Source organism: Rhinolophus sinicus, chromosome 17 (genome assembly GCF_057876585.1).
Source record: "Rhinolophus sinicus isolate RSI-liver-muscle chromosome 17, RSI-T2T, whole genome shotgun sequence".
NCBI lineage: Eukaryota > Metazoa > Chordata > Mammalia > Chiroptera > Rhinolophidae > Rhinolophus > Rhinolophus sinicus.
This window is the reverse complement of record NC_142517.1, coordinates 44932833-44952931: the sequence shown is the minus strand read 5'-3', so window position 1 is coordinate 44952931 and position 20099 is coordinate 44932833. Positions and strand designations below refer to the sequence as shown.

Genomic DNA, 20099 nt, shown 5'->3' with positions numbered 1-20099 from the left:
ACGAACATGTCCACTGCAAGGGCCACTCCAAAACCTGGATTCTGTGCCGCTGGGACTTGCAGCTGGAGCTGGTGAACATGTTGGGCTTTCCTGGAGAACAGAAAATTGAGGTGATTATTATATGATGTTTACATGAAGCCAGGGTTGAAATGGTCAGTGTACTTGTAAGTGAAACTGTTGAGTACTTAAAAAACACTATCTGATTTTTAAATAAACTCTTTCTTTTAGACTAGTTTCATATTTACAGAAAAGCACAATGATAGTGCAGAGAGTCTCCATATGCTCTGCTTTCATTTTCCTTTATTGTTAGCATCTTACATTACTGTGGTACATTTGTCACAACTAATGACTGGTGCTTCGGTACATTTTGATGAACAAGTCTCCACACTTTATTTGGATTTCATTAGTATTTCCCTAAGTAAACAATATGAACTTTTTACTCTTGCAGATGCCATCACACAAGATTGCTTGAAGCTCCCTGAGGGTAGGATCTGCTTTTCCACATTTGTTTATATTTCTTTTAGCACCTTGTATATATTAGGGGCACAATAAATGTGTCAGCTGATTCAATGACTATAACGTCCCATGATTCCATTTTAGTACAATGCAAAAACCTCACTCAGCCCAGTGATAGTTTTATACACTGGAACATAACTGAGTAATTAGGGAAACTCATGTTGTCACGCGAGCTGCCAAGTGTATTGCACTTACTTTTATTTTCAGAAAGCCCAGCGCAGCCCAGCACACCTCTCAGTGCTGAAGACAGCACTTAGAGCCACAAAGCAAGGGTTAAGCCTTTCAACGTGATCTCAGAGGGAGCTCAAGAGAGAAAGGCTGGTAGGTCGAGAACCCTATAAATCCCTGCTCATCCTGACCCTTCTCCTTAGTGACCAGACTGTCAGAGAAGCACAGGACACCCTATCCCGTCTCCTGTCAAGGACACCCACACATTACCATGTCCAGTCTCCTAGCAAAGGCCCAATTCCTTGGGAGTCAAGCTTCCTTTGCAAATTGAAGGCTTTCCTGAAAGGTAATAGAGCGAAATCAAGTTTCCTAGAAGGGACAAAAAGAGGGAGATTGTTAGATCCAAAGCTTAAATTAGAAACTAAAAGTAGCTCCTTTTGATTCAGTGGCAATAGCTAATATTTCCTGAATGCCAAGCACTGTTGTAAGTGGTTTAGTAACTCACAGTATCCTTCAAGAACCCAAAAGTAGGTTTTCTCTTACACAAAAACTTCCTCTCCTTCCTACTCCACATGTTCAAATGAGTAGAAGAATCCCATCTGAAATGTATTAGCATCTTTTATCCTAAAAGATGTGAAGTGCTTTGCCAATGTGTGAACCTCATTCCAGAATCCTGAAAATACTGGCAGGGGAACAATATCAGCGATCAGGAACCATTGGCCCAAATAATTCTAAACTAACTACCTTCCTTGCTACCCTATTTCCATGAGAGAGAGAGAGAGAGAGAGAGAGAGAGAGAGAGAGAGAGAGAGAGAGAGGGAGGGAGGGAGGGAGGGAGGGAGGGAGGGAGGGAGGGAGGGAGGGAGGGAGGGAGGGAGGGAGGGAGGGAGGGAGCAGAAGGTCAGCTACTTTGATAACTTTCAAAATAATTTGTACTGCCTGCTTTAAACTTTAATAGAGAAAGAATCAGTAAGTTAACTTCTTAAAAAACAAAAATGTGTTTCCCTCGATTAAAGTAAAACATGCTCATGGTAGAATATAAATAACAACAAGATACACAAAGGTTTAAAGAAAGCGAAAATGACCCATAAGAACATCCCAAAGAGATCCATTCCTACTATTTTGTTGTAGTTCCTCCACCTCTTCTTTTCTATGCGTATATGGTTTTCCTTAATTGAAATCACACTGCATTTACACTTTGATTCTGTTTTTATCACATAACATTATACATCAGCATATCCCGTGTTATTATAAATTCTCCAACAGTATCATTTTGGGTGGCTACAGTAGTATATTTCATATTGTAAGTTAGGTGAATGTAAATCCTCTCACCTCAGTAGTTCCAGCTCCCCCGCCTCCGCATACACAACTTCTTAAAAATGAATTCAGATCTGATAGCAAAATCATACAGGACTTCTCATAAGCTTGGTTTCGCATCTGGATTTGACTCATAGTAAGATTATTTCTGCCAAAATCTGGTCCTTTGCTATCCAAAATGCTTTAAAATTGATATCTGACCGGTTGTTATAGAGAAGAACTTAAATACAATCACTCTTTAATTTAAGAAATTGAACTAGCAAAAAACAAATATTTTTAAGAAATACATTAATTGAATCAAATGCTACTATATAAGACAATCAACATTTTAGAGATGGTAATTTCCAAACAATTAGAGTATTACTATTGAGCCCTTTTGTGTACTCAGCAAAAACCCACACGGTCTGTGCAGTAAATGGAATATAAATTAATATTAAATTCACAATAATATTTTTGGTTCAATAATTTCTTATTTGCTCCATGTTGTGTCAATGAGAACAGAGCAGAGAGTATATAGACTTTGAAATCAGATGTAACTGAAATTAAATTCCAGATCTGCCATTCAGTAATTTTATTTTTATCAGGCAAGTCGTTTAACCTCTGAGACTCGGAGACCTCATTCACCAAATAAAAATCATAGAGCCCATCTCATTGTATCATTTGTGCTAAGGATTAATTGAAACCATTTGTGTGAAGTTTTTTAACAGTGCATGGTAGATAACAGAGGCTTCATAATGCCAATTCTCACCACTCTTCCTTCTCCTTAAATAGCCCAGTTTACCCAACAGACATTTTGCTTAATTCCTGGTTCAGTACACACATCCTTTCCAATCTCCCTCCTATGTCTATACATAGATCCTGCCATATCTTCTTGCACAAAAATGTGCTACATGAAAAATGCAAATTTTACTCTATGCAAATACATATAGGATAACTTCCAGAGTAGCAGCTACTCACATGCCTGAATCGTATGCCAACCTGCTCTATCTGGATAGGTTGGTGCAGACTGGATGTGAAAGCAAGCTAGCGAGGGCATCTGCTATGCTCATCAATTGCCAGGCTGAATTTGGCAGATCTGCCAGGCTAGTGTAGGAGAATATTTCCTTCTTCTTTTGTGTCCCATGGGGTTGTTCTGGGTACTGGGACAACCTTCCCAGATAGTGAAGTGCTCTTCTTCCATCAAGCATGTCAGAATGGGCCACAATTTAAACCCTCAACTATCAGAAAATATAGGGAACAGACAGCAATCTAATGACCATCAGCATCAACTGGAAGCTTATTAGAAATACAGACTCAGGGGTTCCCTGCAGACCTACTGAATCAGAATCTCTAGGGATGGGGCTCTTCAAGGGCTCACAAAAGTTTCATATAAAGTGGAACTACATTCAACAAAATAGCAATTTCACTTTTAAGCACTGACACTCTCGCCTTCACTCACTTGACACCAGACCAAGGTCTCTTTTCTGTACCTTGGAACAAAAAGAACATAAAGACTTTGACATAATTAACTAGAACTATTAAAATTGTATCTGTATTTTATCACCGTTTCTAGTTCCAAATTTCAGACTATTTTCCAAGTTCAGCTAAAAATTCATTTTGAAGTGTTGGCTTTTTTAGTAATAGATGTTGAAATTTTCTCAAAAGAGGGTCTTGTGCATTGCTCCACTGCGTCCAGTCACTTACTCTTGGACAAACTCCCCAAAGTGCCAACGCTGGCAGCATCGGCTGTTGCAGTGGGTGACAGCTCCTACAGGAAGGCACATGTGCACATAGCAGTGATGGAGCAGGTGGCTGTCGTCATTGTCATGACTGGCCATAGAATTCCTGGTAACAAGAGCCACTGTGTGTGTAAGCAGGCAGAGCACACAAGGCCCAGGAAGAGCTGTCACTGATGGAAACAATACAAGATGTGTGTGGATAAAAGTCTGGAGTCATAAATTTTTTCATCAAAACTGTCTTTAAAATAAAAAGTTAAGGACATCAGTGGAGCTGACATGAACCTTTATTTTTCCAATTTGGAATAAGAATCAAGTCAAATTACATTTGAAACCTTATCAGTTGTGGCTCTTGAAATTTCTTCAGTGTATTTGCTTAATGTTCATTCCTCAAAATATCATAAAGCAGAATTTGGCAATACTGAAAAATATTCAGCTTAATTTTATTTAAAATATGAAGATAGATCTTTTGGGGTTTTCTTTCTTTCTAATTGTAAAGCTTATACCTGTTCATGTATAAAATTCAAGCAAACACAAAAAGCAAAAAAAGCAGCTCAAATTTACCATCCTAAAATAATCATTTTGAACATTTTGCGGGTTATCCTCACACATGCTTCTCTGTAATCACACACACACACACACACACACACACACACACACACACACACACACGCTCATACTATACCTGAGGTTTCAAACCCTATTTTTCTCCCTCCTCCAAAAAGCCCTGGAGATCTTTCTAACTCAGTAAATACCGTATAATTTATATTTTAATAACTGTAGAATTCTGTTTTATAAATTGTAATGTGTATAACTAATCCCAATTCATAGACTTTGGGTTGTTTCCAGTTTTTCATAATTCTAAATAATAATGGGATAAACATCCTTGTACCTGGACCTCTTTGCCCTTTTCTGATTATATCATTAGCATAATAGCTAGAAGCAAAATTGGTGATAGAAAACCATGTGCACATAAAAGTTTAATTCCATCAGCAAATTACCCTCCAAAAAGACTGTGTCAATTTCCCTGCCCTTGACAGTGTGCAAGTTCTTATTTCCTTGTACTCCAGCCTAAACAGTGTCATTGTTTTTAATCTTTGCCAATCTGACAGACAAATATTGACATCTCATTTTGATTTCTGTTTCTTTCATTGCAAGTGAAGTTAAAGAAAGTTGCATTTAGGATACATGTGAACTTGACTGAGTATCTCAGGTCCCCTTTGGATAGCATTTCAGTTAATTGGACCATGCTGAATCTAAGGAATTTTTCATTTATAAGCTTGGAAATGACGCTTCTTTGAACCTCTTTAGGAGAAAAACACATAGCAAGTGTCTCTTAAAAGAAACAGATAAGAATAATTTAAATACATCAGAGCATACGGCTTCAGGCATCTTTTCATTTTTTAAGATATTTATAATCTTGAAAAAAAGTATTTGGGAAAAAGGCATCCTTTCCAATTTGGCTCTATCATTATAAATAATTGCTAAAAGTGATTTCAAAAGCAGACTGGAAAAAAACAATTTGATGGTCAGGAAGCCTGGGCTCTGTTCTTGGTTTGCCCCCAACCAACTTGGTGACCATATGAAATTGACTTCAGCTCCATAAGGCTCCATTTCCTCCTCAAAAAAAATGAGAGGAGTTGAGGAGATGCTCCTTGAGGTCTTAGATGTGATGACGATCTGCGTCCTAAGGATGTAGCTTTGCCAGGTCCTTTCCTGACCAATACTCAGCCCTGGCACTAACTCAGCTAAGCTTTCTGTCTTGAACATGACAGTAGTTATTGAGCTTAAATCTCGGTCAAATGTAAATAATCCATTTTTATTTTGGTAACATTTGACAATCTAAATAATCCATAGAAATATAACTTTTTATTTTTGCATATGAGTTTGTGTGTATGTGTTTACATTTATTTATTTCTCAAACGTTCATTGAGCATCTACCATCTTACAGGCTAGTATTGGAGATACAAGAATCAGCAAGACAAAAGTTTCCTTCTTCAAGGAGCTCAGTGTCTAGTGGGAAAATAGAGAAGCAAGCAGGTGTTGTCTGAAAGAAAATTTGAAGTTGTGTTTAAATAATACTATTTCTTTCTCAAAATTCACATTTGTATGAGGTGGCCTTTCCCGTTTCCTCTATTTCATTATGCAATTGAAAATGATAACAGGTTTGAGCAAGTATAAAATGTCTTTGGGGGGAAAAAATTTAGTCCTCTTTTAAAGTTGAATTACTTTCGAATGACACTTCAAATGAGAAATCCTAACATTTCCTCTTATTTTACCTGCTCAAATATAATTTTAAACAACCTGGCCAGCATTTACAATATTTCAAATTCAAAGATGGTTGTTTGGTTCGAATAAATTAGAGAAGGAACAGATATAGCACAGGACCTGGCCACCAAGCAGGACCGGTCTCAGAGGAAGAGCCCACCCATAGTAGACTCAGGTAGGGAGACAAAGCATCCCATCCACGGGCACCGCAAGCTCCCATTGCCGTTGCTACTAATGGACAGTTCCCTGCATGCCAACAGGTGGGCAGAGGCTACATGCTGAACCCAGAGTGGGTGATATCCGCATCCCAGGACGGTGGCATCTGGCAACTGGGGAGTCATCCCAGGCATAACAGGCCCAGCTACAAGCCTGGGATTCAGCTGAACTTTCAGCTGCTGGAAAAAGAATGTCGTTAAAGGCTGTTGATACCAGAAAACAAAGACCAAAGGATGGACAGTTTCATGACCTAGTCCAAGGGTTCTCAAACTTCAGCATGCATCACACCCCAAGGGCTTGTGAGAACTCAGATCACTGGATCCCGCCCAGAGAATGTGTATTCGGTGGGTTTGGGTGAAGCCAAGGATCTGCTTTTCTAACAAGTCCCACCCCCCCCACCCCCCCACCCCACCCCCACCCCGCTGATGCTGATGCTTCTGCTCTAGCCCCAGGGCTACACTTTGACAACCACTGACAGAACAGACCAAAACTCACTGAAGGCCCAGCAACTCAGGCATAGAAACCTTGTTTTCCAAGTGTGGGCTCTGAAAGGAGGGGGAGTGTTGTGGAGCCTGTGATTTTAGCCATAGTTGTGTCCTGATCTGTTGAGTAGTAAGAGTGTTGGGGCAGCAAGATGTGGGTTCACTGGGTACCCGGACAGAGCAACCAAGTGGGAAGGGGCAGGGTTACAGAAGCTGAAGACACGATTGGTTTAGGAACAGACACCATAAACAGGGGTTGGGGGGGCACTCGTGACCGCAGTTGTGGGGAGCAGAGAGAGGCAGAGGAGGGGATTTGACCGGAAATGGCTGTGTGGTCCACGAGGACTTACCATTATCTCTCTGAACAGAGGGCTGTTGCTGTGTGCAGACATGTGTCTGTCCTTCATGTGTCCTTGGGGACTACGCTTATATATCAATTCTTCTCTAAAATATTAGGTTTCACTCTTTGAAATTATCAATAATTACTAAAAAAGCTACATACTGTATGATTCCAATTCTGTGACATTCTGGGAAAGGCAAAATCATGGAGACAGTAAAAAGATCCGCGGTTGCCAAGGGTTGGGCCCACCAGATAGCCTAGGGTGATCTCCCTACTTAGGGTCCATAACCGTCATCTCATCTGCAGAAATCCCTCTGGCCATATAATGTAGCATATCACAGATTCTAAGGATAAGGGTACGAACATTTGGGGAGGGGGCTCATTCTGTCTACCACAACAAAGGTTCATGTAAATGTTTGTATACAAACCTTCATAGCTATTTTATTTGCAAGTACCAAAACTGGAAACACCACCAACACGGGAGTGGAGAACCAAATTTTGGTATAACTATACAATGTAATACTACTCAGCAAGCAATAGAATGAACTATTGATCCATGCTACCTCATAAATGGTACTTAAATAATTATGCTGCATGAGAGAAGCCAGACCCCCTTCCCCAAAAGCAGTACAAACTATGCAATTCCATTTGTATAACATTGCAGAAAATGCAGACTAATGTATAGTGACAGGAAGCATATCATTAGTTGCCAGGGGCCAGTGGGATATAGCAAGGAAGAACTGATGGGAGGGATTACAAAAGGACCTGAGCAAACTTTTGGGGTGATGGGGACATTCATTATTTTGAGGGTGGTGGCGGCTTTATGAGTGCATACATATGTCAAAGCTTATCAGAGTGTACACTTTAAATATGTGTGGTTCATGGTACATCAGTGTAACCTCAATACAACTGGTATTAAAAGTCAATTCTCTATCAAGAACAAAAAAAAGAAATTGCCAATAATTAATAGTTTTTGGGAAAAAAAAATGACAATTTCATGAGGTACACCCTAACACAACAAGATTATGAACTGAAAATACAGGCAAAATTCTTTATATTTAACTCAGATCTTTATTTAAAATAAGGAATCAACTTTTGAGTTTTCCATATTTAGATTTAAGTGCTTTGAGGATTTTTCCACTGCAAATTTTCCACCCTTGAAATCACTTTCACAGAGCTAGAGTCCACTCTGATCTGCTGCCCCCTGCTGTCAGTTAAAGAAGCAATCTGATTTTAACTGTATTTGGGAGGTGAGAGCTATTCTTTAAAAAAAAAAAAAAAATTCAGGATTTCCAAACATGGCATTTAGGATTATCTCTTGTTTTGAATAATCCTTGCCACTGCTTTTCTCCATTATAAGATTATTAAGACTCAATGGGATAAGTTATTATCATGTGAGACCTACCAGTATGATATATTTCCCTTTGGGTTATAATTTAACAGTCAGAAAAGAAGGACAGAATTATAGTTGGACTCTCAATAACTCACATTAATGACAAGAACGACTGCTTACAGATTTCAGTCAACAGGCTAGCCAGGATGTAGGGTCAGAAAAAAAAATGGGGGGGCTTCGAGGCTGGATCTTGGTGATTTTGCTGGAGTGAGTTTGCATTTAATTACCTTCAATAAAAAAATTGGGGTTTCTGCTCTCGTGGTTTTGTTCTCTGTGTGACAAAACTGAATGAGTATAAGCCAACTCCAATCCTTTGCCCCATTCTCTGTAACGTCGAAAGGGACTGCTGGGTTTTTATAAGAACCACTGAGTTTTAGATCTAACACAGAACTATGTGTCGCTGGTTGTAAGTGACGGTTGCTTTCAGAAAATGAAGGAAAGTACTTAAAATTCAATCCAGAATCAGTTGAAATGTCTAGATACACAATTGTTTAAATGCCACCCATCATTTGTTCTGAATTGTTTGTAAAGGCCACTCTACCCACTGTTTCTGAAGCTTAGGATGGGAAAAGGTGCGTGTTGCTGTGAGACCCTGGCCCTGCCCCACGCCCCGTTTGCAAGTAGCTCTTTTCTCTTCTGGAACAGTAAGCCTTGGACAAACAGGGTGGGGGGAGGGAGGGCTGGCAAAAGGAAGTGGTCACAGGCTGCAAATTGAGAATGACTATTCTGAATTATAGTTGGAATTTAATTTGGCAAATATTATTGACCTTCTCTCTCTGTAATTAAGTAGGCTGTGGAGATACAGGAACAAATAAGTCCCAATCGAAGGCTCACAATCCAGATTCTTATAAGTGCATGTAGGTTGGTTTTACTTAGTTATTATCGAAGAAAAGGAAATTGCTGGCTGAAACGTTTTTCCTCCCATTCAAGCTGTTCATTATATGTACATTAATTAGTATGCTACATGAACATTTGCTACTTTTTATATCTATTTCCCACAAGATGAAAACCAAAATCTTTAACTTGACTCACAAGGTCCAGCCCAGAGCTTCCCACACTATCTTTGCGGAAGGGCCAGTTTTGTTTTGTTTTTTAATGTCCAGTCTACTGAGGATCAATGCTTTAATAAATGCAATAAACTACTCAGATAAATGAAAGGAAAATAAAACATCATACAAATGCAAGCCCAAGTTTTTTATTATTAGATTTAACAAACATCAAATTACTTTGTGACATTGCTATAAAAAATTCTGAACACATACTTTCAATTTCTGTACTTATCTCCTCACGCTCTGTTAACAGAGAGTTCACAGGTCTGCACCGCACACTTTGAGAAACACAGTGTAGCCCTGCCTACCTCTCCCTGTCATTCAACCTGCATCCTGCTTCCCCTTAGAACGTGCCACCGTCCTCACACTGGCAGGGCCTCTCCTCTCCCCAGAAAGCTCCTGACTCCTCTGTGCCTAATTAACTAGAACCCCCCCCCCCACCCTCAGCTCTCAAGTCACATGTCTCTGTCCACCCTGACGTCCCAGACTCAGTCAGGGCCCCTGTTCTGTGCCCTTGTTGTTCCACGTCCCTCCCCTTACCACATTTACTACCACTGAGAAAGTGTGACCACCTCATTACGCTGTCACCTCCATGAATGGGGTGCTGTCATTCGTCTTGTTTACCAAGGATCCCAAATGCCTGGCACAGTCCATGGGACATACTACATGTTTCATACATACTTGTTCAATTAATAGATTAAAATATAACTTAAATTCATATCAAACCCCATTTTACAATGAGAAAACTGAACTATAGTTTAAGCAATTTGCCCAAAATTTCCAAAGATATATGTATATATATTTAAAACTAAAACCTGATCTGCCAAGTTCCATACAACCGCTTTTTTATGACACATACTAAAATGGGACATTCCACAGACATTACGAAAGCTGTTTTGGATGATAGCATTTCTATGAGTTGAAATCTTATTTTCAATATTATCTCATTTCCAGAACTATCCAGGAAATGTGCACAGTTAAATGAAATTGTATTTTATAATCTATCTATGTGTTCCACAGATATTTAACAAACACCTCCCATGTGCCAGGCACTACTCTAAGTTCTGTAGCTGCAGCAGCAAACGAGAAAGCAAACAAGAAAGCCCTTGCTGAGCAGAGTCTCAGTCTGTGGGAGAGATAGCAGCAAACACTTAGAAAAATGCCCATAATTGTAAGTCCTATGAAGAGAATAAGCATAAGATAAAGGGATAGAGAGTGAGGGGGGTACTATTGTTGATAATGTGATCAAGGGGCCACTCTGAGAAGGTGACACTTGAGTTGAGACCTGAACACAAAAAGAAGCCACACGCTTCTGGTGAACAGAAAGAGGACAGCGACTTCAGAGCCTTGGGGCAGGGGCGAGTCTGGTTCTGTTCCAAGACCCACGTTATGAGTGGGCACAGTGAATGAGCTGGAGAGAGTCTAGTTCAAAGCTGGAAAGGCAAAGTGGGGGCCAATCATGGTTGGTTGGGACAGAGGACAGTGACATGCCCTGATGTGCCTTTTCAAAAGACCACTCTGTTAAGGAGAATACCATGGAGGAGAGGGAGCAGGTGGAGCCAGACATCAGTGAGGATGCTCGTTCGGTAGTCCAGGGGAAAGACGAGGGCAGGGCGCAGCCGTGGGGATGCTGAGAAGTAATCCGATTCAAGATTTATTCTGAAGGTAGAGGTGACCAAACTTGCTAATGGATTGGATGCGGGGGGTGAAAGAAAGAACTCAGGATAATCGGGAGGTTTTTGACCTGAGTGAAAATAGGAATGTTGGAGACTTGGGAGGAACATGTGGAGGGTGGGGATTGGTTTGAAATCAAGAGTGAAGCCCTGTGTGGAGTAAATGACACACAGTATTGGAGACCAGGGAGATAAAACAACTTTCAATATGATTTGTCAGAAACCTCATGACACTGACATTTTCTTTAATAACGATCTGTGCTAATATTTTGTGCTACAATTTCTTGCTATGTAAGAGAAGATTTGGCCAGAGTATTATAATAATAAAAATCAAGTAATTGAAACATTAACGCTCTTACAGAGTATTAATATAGTTTCTTGTTTGTTTCTATCTTGCCTAAAATCAAGATAATTTTCCTAAATTTCAGGATAGTGAGTTAATATTGCTCCTTGAAAATATGTAGCACTATGTTCAAGATTATTTATTATAGCAATGATTATAATGGTAACAATAGGAGATAACCTAGTCATTAATAAGGCACTAGATAAATACATTAAGGTATACCCTTACAACCGAATATTATGCAAATATGATAAAAATGAAGAAATTCTCCATGTACTGATGTAGAAAAAATTTTAAGATGTAGTAAGTGGTAAAAGCAAAATACAGAATAATTGGTATAGTACGTGACCTCTTCTCATTAAAAGGGTGGGAAAATGAAAATATGCATAGTATCTGCATTTGCTTGTATAAATATAACAACACTCTGGATGGATACATAAGAAACTAATCACAGTGATTCCTTATGAATGAGAGCTATGGATGGATGGGTTAGGAAGGTAAGGAATAGGGGTGAGAGGATGATTTTTTCCACTGGGTACCTTTTTCTGTTTTTCATTTTTGAGCCATGTAACACCTATTCAAAAACTTACATTTTAAACAGTGAAACAGAACATTAGGCAGAGTTCAGATAATGACCAGGATTATTATTGAAAGTGTTGCTGCCAATGAAAACTTTTTTAAGCAAGGCACTTCCTCTGGCCTCTGAGCATCCTCCCTGGGGAAAGGGAAGGTGAATTTCTAATGTGAACTCTTCACTCTACGGGACTTCCAGTGCTTACCTCTCAGACTCTGAACCTCGCCTTCCAACTTGAGTAGCAAAGAGCCAGAATGTCTGGCTTCTAAGATGAAAGCGATGGAGAAGTCATCTTACTATAGTTGTTTGATTGCTTTCTTCTTACTCTGTGAAGTCCAATGCTTTACAGCCCTTCTTCTTTCATTCACTTATTCAACAAACCTCAATTGAGAACCTCCTATGTGCAGTGTACTACATTATATCCTACAATACAAAAATTAATCTAATTTTGTAGTGCTCCTCTTAATGTATTTAAAGTATGAAGTCGCAAAGAAATGCCATCCTCTTAATAGGTGGGAATAGTTTCACGAGCCTAAGAGATTAAGTCACGGGTCTGAAATCACACAGTACGTAATAAGAACAGGATATGCATTTGCCAGTTGGGTCTAGGGGGCAAAATCCACTTGCTTCCATTTCTTTTCTAGGTGACAATCAGGATCAAATTTCACGTTGGGGGAAGGTAAGACAGCTTGTCTCTTTTCTTACAGTGAGTGCTCGTCTACTGTGATAAGAGTATCAAGTACATTATTTCAGCTTTGCACTTAACTTTGAAAACATTCATTCACTCCTTTCTTCATTCCAAAGATATCGATCTCATCCCAGAGGCTAGGCATGACAGGAGGAGCTGAGGGAGGTATGAAGCTGAGTCCGATTTCAGCCCTGTCTCAAGAAAGCGACATCTAGATGTGCAGTAATGGCATGCTCGTAAAGAACTACAATACATGGCAGAAATGCTCAGTGCTTTAGGAGAGGTTTAGAGAAAGAGCTCTAGAGGCAGGTATCAGCTGGGCTGGCAAGGCAACAGGAAGACTATCTCAGAGCCAAAGGCTGAGGTCACCCTCATATGGTCCAGGTCAGACCTACCCCAGAAAAAATTGAAGCCTGTGAAAACCTCCTAGTCTGAGAGAGGCTTCTGTAACCAATGCTCCCAATGTGATAGCCAAAGGATGTCTCTTGATTACATATCTTTGTTTAGGGGCTTGAATATATTGATAGCTCTGATGACAGTTTTGATATTCATTACACACGTGAACATGATGTCACCTAATTATAAATAAATATAGCCTCACTTTTTCCTGTACAGGGTCAATAACCCCATTAGTCCAGTCACATAGATGAAAAACAACTAAAACTGCATTAAACATAACAGCCAACATTTTTTAAATACTTACTGTGCTTACTTTACAAGCACTGAGTCTCTTAACCCTTACATCAAACTTACAAGTTAGATGCTATTATTACTGTGCCCATTGTACAGATGAGGAGACTGAGATGGAAAGAGATTCTTATCTAGAGTCACACGGCTACTAAGTGGTAGAGCTAGGAGCTGACTCCCTCAGATCTGGCTGATTCCAAACCCAGTGATCTTAATCACTATGCCAGTGATTTTCAAAACTTTAGCATCAGAATCGTCTGGAGAGCTTGTTAAAATGCAGTGTGATGGCTCCACCCCTAGAGTTTCCAATTCGGTGGGTTGAGCGTAGGGTCCAAGAAGTTGCATTTCTAACAATTTCCCAGGTGATAGCTGATGCCGCTGATGCAGGTGCTACATTTTGAGAACCGCGCACTCTGCTGCACGTCTACCAGTGGCAGTTTTCCCAGGGTTCTATGGGGGAATTTGAACCCAATCTCACTGGATAAATATTTGTGCTAATTCTCCCTTTATTGGAATAATCAAGAATTCACTTGAAGTCTTTGAACAGACTGACTGGCAGAGAATTTAAAGCAAATAACCAATATATTAAATTTCCTAATTAAATAATTCATTTCCTATGAAATGAATATGGAATTATTTTTCATTAAGGGCAAGGTCGACCTTCCTACATGAATTATGAAGACTTAGTTGAATAGTAGTCTGATCACCAGCTTATAATAGTTTCAGTGAATATTTTGTCCTTGAAACAGAAGTATGATATGAGAAACCAAAGCAGGGAAGCGCTCAAATTCTAAAGGCAACACTGGACAATCAGGAGAAGGAGATACTGCTTCCATATCTTAGCTAAGTGTCCATCAATAGAATGAATAAAAGAAGTGATACATATATACAATGGAATATTAGCCATAAAAAGAATGAAGTCTTGCCATCTGCAATAACATGGATGGACCTAGAGGTTATTGTGCTAAGTGAAATAAATCAGACAGAGAAAGACAAATACCATATGATCTCACTTATATGGGGCCTCTAAAGAACAGAATAAATGAGCAAACAGAACAGAAACAGCCTCGTAGATACAGAGAACATTTTGATGGTTGCCAGATGGGAGGGGAGTTGGGAGATGGGTGAAAAAAGGGAAGGGATTAAGAAGTACAAATTAGTAGTTACAAAACAGTCATGGTGATGTAAGACATTTTATAGGAAATATAGTCAATAATATTGTAATAACTATGTATGGTGTCAGATGGGTACTAGATTTAGCGGTGTGATTCCTTCGTAAGTTATGTAAATATCTCATCACTATGTTGTACACCTGAGACTAATATAATATTGTATGTCAACTGTAATTGAAAATTTTTTTAATTATTAAAAATAAATAAATAAATAACAAAAACAGAGAAGGAATTCTTTTTGTGGCACACCTAAATAAAGGAGAAGATGTTGGTCTTACACTGCACTGTTGTTTCTTCCCATAGCACCCTGTGCTTCTCCTTGGCGGCATTTATCCCACCTGAGAATATTAGTGTAATGTTGCTCATTCCTTCCAAACTGTGAGGATCGCATCTGTCGGTCTTGTTTACCCACTATCCCCTCAGCCTGGAACATATCTCGCTGTTCTCTAATCCATAATCTTACAGCAGTTACAAATCATAATCACAACACTTACAAATCTGCCTAGCCAGCTCCAGAGAGGACTTTCTACAGAACATAAAATAAATACTCGTAGGGGGTAGAGGAGGCAGGATTGTGTGACGTTCCCTAAAACAGAAGCAACATGCTTCTAGTCCCTATTCCTAAGCTTTTTCCTGAAGCATGTCTCTGCAAGGACTTCTTCCTGTGAAATGATTTCTGGGATAAAACATTTTTAAAACTCCACACTGCTTGAGGAAAGCTACAGTTTTAATGAGGCACAAAATAAACACATTTACGAATCCAATGCAGTTGTGTGGATATTTCCCGCCAAAAGGTGCAGGAGTTGGAGTAGTAGGGGCCATGCATGAATGTGAATGTGAACGGGTGTCTAGGGGCCCAGAGCATCGCAGGCTGTATCGGGAAGAACCAGGGACTGTGTTCCAATCGTCATGCTCCAGATGGCGCAGCAGCCATCCATCCTTGTACACCGAGGGAGAGGATGCTGAGTGAGTCATCTCGCTCAGAGTCCTGGGTCACATATGTGTCTCTTCATTCTCATTGGTATCATGTGGTCGTGATGCTACCTGGTAGGTTGCAGAGTACTGGGAGAATCCTCAGGATGATGGAGGGGATGGGTATTAAAAAACTTTAGATGGGCTCCGCGCAGATAACTGAACAGAATACATTTGGAATTGAGTTCAAATGTGAGTTCCCAATATCAGAGAGATGAGTGGCACCTGTGCAGACTGAGACCTTAAGAAAAAGCCTTCATTCTACAAGTTCCTTAAACCCATGTTCAATTGACATGACAGTGTTTGTTGGATTATGCTCTTGTACGATGCTGTTGGCCAGTGTGGAAAGACACAGTAAGAAGCAGCCTAATAGAATGCATTCGTTATCATGCTTCCCTTAAAGATATTTTTTAGGACATTGTTCATTAAATTATCCAGTACCCTCCCTTAGCATTGAATTCCCTAGGAGGGGAGGAGATCTCTTTTTTGAAGACCTGTACATATCCAGAGCAATTGGTCTGTTTTCTATGAAAGAAACTAGAAATTGTGTAACTGATTAGGAGTCAGCCTTCCTAGGTATTAATAGTAATAAATATCTTAGGAAAATGGGACTCGTGGTATTCATTTTTTGTGCTAGACTTACTTTTTTTTTTTTTTTTTACTGGGGAACAGTGTGTATTTCCAGGCCTTTTTTTCCAAGTCAAGTTGTTGTCCTTTCGATCTTAGTTGTGGAGGGTGCCGTTCAGCATCAAGTTGTTGTCCTTTCAGTCTTAGTTGTGGAGGGTGCATCTCAGCTCCGTTTCTAGTTGCCGTTTCTAGTTGCCGTTTCTAGTTGCCGTTTCTAGTTGCCGTTTCTAGTTGCAGGGGGCACAGCCCACCATCCAGTGCGGGAGTCGAACCGGCAACCTTGTGGTTGAGAGGACGCGCTCCAACCAACTGAGCCATCTGGGAGCTCAGCAGCAGCTCAGCTCAAGATGCCGTGTTCAATCTTAGTTGCAGGGAGCAGAGCCCACCATCCCTTGCGGGACTCGAGGAGCTGAACCGGCAACCTTGTGGTTGAGAGCCCACTGGCCCATGTGGGAATCGAACCGGCAGCCTTTGGAGTTAGGAGCATGGAGCTCTAACCGCCTGAGCCACCAGGCCGGCCTGTGCTAGACTTACTTTTGACTCTATATTATACTACCGTCTTCTTCTCCTTGAGTCTATACACGTATATCATGTGTTTTCTTTCTGTATTTTATTAATTTTGAAAGCTAACATATCCAGTTATGGAGCAAAATGCAAATAAATTCATTCAAAAATACTTTCTGAGTATTAAATGAAAGAACTCTCCTAGGAAATGGTGATTCTGTAGTGAACCAAACTGATGTCATTCCTAGCTGTGGTCGTGGCACTTAAGTTTGTGAAGACATGAAAAATTTATTAAGGCATGTCTAGAGAGTAGATGCATATTCTCCCAGTGATCTGGGCAAAATTACTTAACCTCTTTGAGCCTGTCTCCTTTTTATTAAACTTGGACAGAATAATACCTTTGCTCTGTAAGATTTTAGTGGGGATTAAAGTAGATCAAACATATAAGATATGCTTGTCACATAACAGGTTATCTATTAATGTCTTTCCCTTTCCCACTTAAAACCATGATAACTTTTGTTTGAATGCTTCTGAATTAAATTCTACATCAGAAAAATAGATGTTTCAGATTCTCTGTGAAAGCTAAGGGAACGGATGCTTTAAAAAAAATTCAATTTATAAAAAACCAATCTGACTAAATCTAAAGGAGGTTGAGAAAGGGATGGTGAGGGAGGAAGCTTAAGTGAGTTTCCCTCTTTAAAAGAACGACAAGGAAGTGGGGGGAGGAGGAGGGGGAGAGGGAGGAGGAGAAGGATTCAGAAAGAAGAAGCCGTCTGAAGAAGAGACAGCTGGTTATGATTGGGAAAAGAGAGATGACAGAAAAACATTATAGAGGTTCCACCCAGATCAGAAACGGGGCTCCCTCTTTCCAAGCCATCCTAATTTGCCTCCAGGGAATAAATTTGGGAGCCAGAAACCAAAAGGAGATGGTCTTTGTTCTTTCTTCCTGTGGACATTTTGTCAGGTCTCTCTCTAGAGAATTAAAAAAAAGACAAGCACTTCTAACACTTAACTATTTTAAGAAAGTTATTTGTTGTTTGTTGTTTGTTTTTTTTCTTTATTTCACAAATAGTTGAATAAAAGTGCGTGCTAAACTTGCTTTCCCATTCATCTCAGAAATATGATGCACATATGTCCCAACCATGAACCCCTGTTCAAGGCACAGCCTATCCTATTTTCAGACAAATTACTCAAGAGGAAATAAACATTCTTCTAAATGCTGACCCTGTAACTTCTCCGTGTCAGCAGCATAGAGATTAAGCTCCGTCTAGCATGACTCAAGGGTGCCGTGAAGGATGTCCATAATCATCCACCAAAATAGGAGACCCAGCCCTTAACAATACCTAGTTCTGGCCCGGGAAAGTTTTCACAAGCCTCCAAACTGTTTCCAGCTAGCTCAGACTTATCAAGTACCTGGAGGAAGTCAACTTGCTGTCATAGTGGGAAGGTCTTCAGGTTCGGAGTTAAACAAATCCAGATTAAATCCCACCATGGCCGCCTTAACCTTCAGTGTTATTAAAGGAAACATTAGGACCTACTTTGCTGGAGTGTTTTGAAAATTCTATTTGATCTCCCACGTAAAGAGTTTGGCAGAGTGTCTTCTGACGTCTCTGACCTTGCCTTTCCCTTTGTGCTGGTAACTATGGCGTACAAAAAAGGCAATTCGGGTTGTATGGATGGAAAGCCACGAGAGCACAGAATGAGATGGTACTTGATCAAGTCCTAGTAGCTGTGGAATGTGTTTCCAAACCCATGGCTGGTCTTGAGCCAGCCTGAAATATAGAGTGCCTCAGAGAATTCAGTAGGACCTGAAAACTGAGAAAAAATTCTCAAATGTTTTCATTTCACAGGACCTCTTTTCTTCTCTACCACCTATAAATAAGTCTCACGAGTACACACGCATACACCAATTGTAGCGTAGTGCTTCTATTGTTTAAAAATGATGCTATCTTTTGTCCAAGAGTGAAGAGAGAAAGGAGCGGGCAAGAAAGAAAAGGAAACTAATGTCTATCAAACACCCACAGCACTCACTCCTTTTCCTTCACGACAGCACTGAGGAGTGGGTATCGTTATTCCCATCTTAACAGATGAGGGCAGAGAAGCTCAGCAAGGCAAAGTTACACCCTCATTCGTGACAGTGCTGGGGTTGAAGCTTAGGCTCTCTGCGTTTTGGCCCAGAAGGAGGTAGAAAGTGACTTTTACCAGTGAACCACTTCAATGACACTAAAAAAGCTGCTGCACTGTGGTGCCTTCAGGGTTTTTAACATAAAGGTAGTCAGTGCAGTCTAGAAAGAAGAGCATGGGCTTGGGGGCCGAACCTGCCTGTGCCCGAATCCTGGCTCTCACCTTACTCACCAGCTGTGTGGCCTGTGTAATAGTTGGAACGGATCCGTATATGGCTAGGTGGGACCCGTACATTTTTTCCAAGGAGGACAGAGACCGCAGTGGGAATTCTGAAGTAGCGATAAATAGAAGCTAGTGGGAGTGGGGGGCATGACTAAGATTGGGCACCCCAGTATTAGCCAGGCCATGGCTTCTTATCGCGGCTCTAATTAGACAATTTCCTGAGCAATGTGAGAATGAAGTAGTTAAAAGTAGTTGTTAAAAGCACAGACCCTGAGGCCAGACTCTGGGCTCCTGTCCCAGCTCCGACACTTAGTAGTTCTTCCCACTTAACTCTCTCGGCCTCAGTTTCTTCAGCTGTAGAATGGTCATAGTAACAGTATACACCTCAAAGAGTTGTGATCCAGGTACTATTGAAATATATTTAAAGGATTCAACACGGTACCTGATACATTTTAGATGTTCAGTACACGATTACTGTTATCGCTATTACTATTACTAGGTGCCAAGTACCTGTAAAACTGAAGGTATAATCATATCCAGTTCGAAGAGGTGTTTGTGAGAATTCAAGGGGAAATTGTTTATAACATGCTTAATGCCATTTTGTAGTTACTTTTATTAGCCAGACACTCTGATTTTCATCTCTTCTTTGGACCATGACATGCTTCAGATTTTTCACAGTCCTGAGTAGTTTCCTTCGAAGTAGAAATTGCTGTGTTCATTGTTACCTGTCAAGCAAAGAACTGCTTTGCTCTGGGAGGCTTCCAAGTGGAGAGCTAGTCTAATACACACAGCCGTCTCCTCTAGCGGTGACTCTAACACGCTCCCTGTTCTCCCTTCATTCTCGTATTGTTCAGGAAATTGCTTAACTCGGAAAGTCAGAAAATGATCTCTACCTTCCTCCAGGCAGAACACAAAATCACTATATTTCCACATAAGATATCACTGCAGTTTTCAACGTTTTCCAATCATCTTCAACAACTGGTGGACTTCTCTGCATATCTCTCAGCCCTAAGCTAATTTGTGTTGGTTTCAATATCACTGAACATGAA

The 20099-nt window shown here is 40.3% G+C and overlaps 1 protein-coding gene across 14 annotated transcripts in view; it reads left to right on the top strand.

Moving 5' to 3' along the window:
* The window catches only part of PEX5L (peroxisomal biogenesis factor 5 like), a 203524-nt gene that overhangs the window by 86180 nt on the left and 97245 nt on the right, over window positions 1-20099 (top strand). Inside the window, exon 2 of one of the 14 annotated variants that reach the window (XM_088794549.1) lies at window positions 449-484. The exons of the other annotated variants lie outside the window; for them this stretch is intronic. The gene's annotated coding sequence lies outside the window, so the exon portion shown is untranslated. The remainder of the gene's footprint in view (window positions 1-448; window positions 485-20099) is intronic. 14 annotated transcript variants of the gene reach the window in all.